The sequence below is a fragment of the Populus euphratica genome, unplaced genomic scaffold (assembly GCF_000495115.2).
Source record: "Populus euphratica unplaced genomic scaffold, PopEup_1.0 scaffold288.1, whole genome shotgun sequence".
In the NCBI taxonomy this organism is placed as follows: domain Eukaryota; kingdom Viridiplantae; phylum Streptophyta; class Magnoliopsida; order Malpighiales; family Salicaceae; genus Populus; species Populus euphratica.
In genome coordinates, this window is record NW_011500136.1 from 82,419 (window position 1) to 86,132 (window position 3,714).

The 3,714-nt window shown below is 30.8% G+C and overlaps 1 pseudogene; it reads left to right on the top strand.

The window, feature by feature from the left end:
• The first annotated feature begins 418 nt into the window (after positions 1-418).
• LOC105110516 (7-deoxyloganetin glucosyltransferase-like) lies at positions 419-3,287 on the top strand (annotated as a pseudogene).
• Positions 3,288-3,714: the final 427 nt, after the last annotated feature.

Consider the following 3,714-nt stretch of genomic DNA (forward strand, 5'->3'; position numbering starts at 1 on the left):
GAGATGCCATCAACTTTTCATAGCGCATGTTGTCTGTCGAGGTGGTTCATCTTCACGTCCATGTGCTGATGTGCCCATAATCTAGCCTCAACCTGGCCATGCTCAATCCAGCAGTAATTGCTAAGCCATGAGGCAACGCAACGGTCAATTCACAAATCCAAAGCTAGCTCAATAGGACACGTTATGCAGATAAAGAAAAGCATTGCATTCAGGCTACTACCTAACATTGCTCGCATTTCTGACGCGGAATGTGGACACAACCTGTATCCTACCTTTTAGAGGTTGCAAGATTGGCAGGACCTCTAGAGCTCTTTGAGTTCCACAAGGTCAGAATCAGCTTGCCTTGCTTATAAGAGGGAGGCAATGCCCCTTTTCCTGCCAAAAACTGCCTCATTAAAAGACTACACAGATTGAGGGAGATGGGTTTCAATCAAGTAGCTGAGAAACCTCATGCTGTTTGCATTCCGTTCCAAGCGCAGGGTCACATAACCCCAATGCTAAATCTAGCAAAACTCTTACATTACAAAGACTTCCACATAACCTTTGTCAATACTGAGTACAACCATTAAAGATTACTCAAATCCAAACGGTCCAACTACCTGGATGGCTTGCAGGACTTTCGGCTTGAAGCTATACCTGATGGCCTTCCTCAGACAGATTATTCTTATGTCGCTCAAGACATCCTACTCCAGCTGATTCCACCTCAGAAAAGTGCATAGTCCCATTTCGCAATTTACTTTACAGGATGAATTATGACAGTACTTCCTTTTCCAAAATCCCTCCAGTGACCTTCATTGTCTCTATGGTTCCATGTCCTTCACTCTTGAAGCTGCTGAAGAATTTGGAATTCCGGAAGTACTCTTCTGGACTCCAAGTGCCTGTGGTCTTTTAGGCTATACACTTTACCATGCTCTGATAGAAAGAGGCTTGACACGTCCCAAAGGTGTCAAAATTAAACATATGGTCAACTACTTCTAAGGCAACTAGAGAGAGCTTCAAGAGCTAATGGCGTGATTTTGAACACTTTCTACTAGTTCGATCAAGATGTTTTGGATGCTCTCTACCATGTTTCCTCCAATTTACACTGTTGGTCCTCTTCAATTGCTTGCTGATCAGATTTCAAATGGTAATATGAAAAATATTATAGTGTTATAATAAAGACTTAATTTATTTTTTCTCGTTGTGAAGAATAAAGTGTTATAATAAAGACTTAATTTATTTTTAATATTTATATAACATTAAATTAATTAATTTATAGTAAAGATAAAGTCCGTGGAACAAAATATTTTACAAATAAAATTATAAAGTAATAATAATTATGATTTTTTTATTATATCAAAGCATTGTTCCTAAAATATTCCTGGTTGATACACTCTTAAATACTAGATATTCATTAAAATCATAAAGACTAATACATATTATGTTCTTTCATTTATGAAAGGAAGTAACAATTTTCATAAGTTGAGGTATAAGGGATACTTAGAAATAATATGTAGGTGTTTGTCATAAAATATGTACACTAGACTAACTCGCATAAGAATTCTATAATGAGAAATCACTTATGTCTATAAAAAGGCTCACGTGATAATTGTATAAGTGATCCTTAGATTTGAGATCACTAAGTTATCTTATATAATAAATATTATATTTTAGTCTTATTACATGCTATCTTAATCAAGGTAATGATATGGTCGACATTGGATATAATATAAACTATATGAAGGTACTTGGGTGATAAAAAGAGGATTCATCACTCTAGGTGAATTAGAAAAGATATTTCATCTATTCTGAAATATTATAGACTAATAAATCCTTAAACAAGGTGGAATGAGATATTTCATCTGTTCTGAAATATTATAGACTAATAAATCCTTAAACAAGGTGGAATGAGATTTAAAAATAATTTCAAATCTTATTCAAACGATCAACGACTATTATGTAATAAACATGATTTGACATGACAAATATACTTTCATACTTTAGTGTTAAATCGAAACATTATTAATAAAAGGATATTAATTACACTGAGAAATTGGTTACTAAAAAATTAAGTCAAACTACTAATGATAGGGATCATGACACATTGTTGTTAAACAATGTACCAAATCCTTAAATATAAATTAATCAATTGTTAAATTGATAATAAATTAAATTATTTAATTTATTTAATTCTATTTAATTATAATTATAATTTATATTTAGGTTAATATATTGGAAACCTAATGGATCACAAACATTAAGAAGCAATAATAAAAAATTAAATAGGGATGATTTAATTAAGAGTGACCTGATTAAAATATATTTTAGAAATTAAGGACTAGAATATAATTAATACAGAGATTATATTTCTAAATATAGAAAAATTAAGGACTTGATTGAGTTAATTTTTAAAATTATCTTAAATTAATATATGAATATTATTTAAGAAAAAAATTGATATTATGTCAAGTTATAAGGTTTTTTAAATTTTTTTATAAATAGTAAATTATGCCTCTTATTTTTATTTATCTATTAGATAGAAAAAATTATATAAGTCATAGAATAGAAAGTTGACACTCTAAACATAATGATTTTTTTTTAAATAAGAATTTAAGAAATTTCTTATTGGTATTTCATATAAATTATTGTTAAAAATTGAATAATTAGACGGCTTATAATTTGTTAGAATTCAATTTTTAAAAAATTATTTAAAGTTTAAAAAATCAAATCTCCATATAATAAATTTCTAAATAACTCTAAATTATGCATTATAGCACCCCTGCAAATGATAGAATTTGCTTGGGAACTGGCTAACAGAAACAAACCTTTCTTGTGGATAGTAAGGCCTGATCTTGTTGTAGCTGGAAAGTCGACAAATTTACCGCCTGACTTCCTTACTAAAAAGGAGGAAAGGGGGCATGTTGGGCAGCTGGTGCCCTCGAGAAGAGATTTTGAAGCATCCATCCATAGGAAGTTTTGTAAGTCACATGGGATGGAATTCAACAGTCGAAAGCATTTGTGGCGGAGTTCCATTCTTTGTTGGCCATTTTTCGCCGAGCAGCAAACTTAGCTGGTTTGCTTGCAATGGATAGGATGTTGGCATGGAGTCGATGAATCATCATGTAAAGAGAGATGAAGTTGAGAAACTCGCTAGAGAGCTAATGGAGGGAGAAAAAGGTAAAGAAATGAGAAAGAAGGCAATGGAGTGGAAAACAAAGGCTGAAGAGGCCACCAGACCTGGTGGTTCTTCACATCAGAACTTTGAAAATTTACTAGGAGACATGCTTCAGGTGCAAACAAAGAAATAAAATTAAGAAAGAAAGGTAAGCAAGTATTTCTCCAATTTGAAGTAAAGAAATAAACCTGAAAACTGTACAACAAATCATATCTACTTCATGAAAATATTTACAGGATTAAATATGTTTTTAGTAATGCGTTGATATCTTTTAATAATATTTTTCAATTAAAAATATAAATAATTATTTTTTATATTTTTTAAAATTTTTAATATCAACAAATTAAAATCATAAAAAAAAAACTAAAAGAACATTAATTTAATGCTTTTTAAATAAAAAATATTTTAAAAAACAAATTCATTCATGAAAACAAATCAAATAAGTTTATCTTGGAAATGTAACTTCATCGCAGCCCCACTTTCATAAACTTTCCAATCCACATTAAAGCAATAGCAAATTTTCAAAAATTTCTACAGGCTAACATCTGCATTAATGTAGC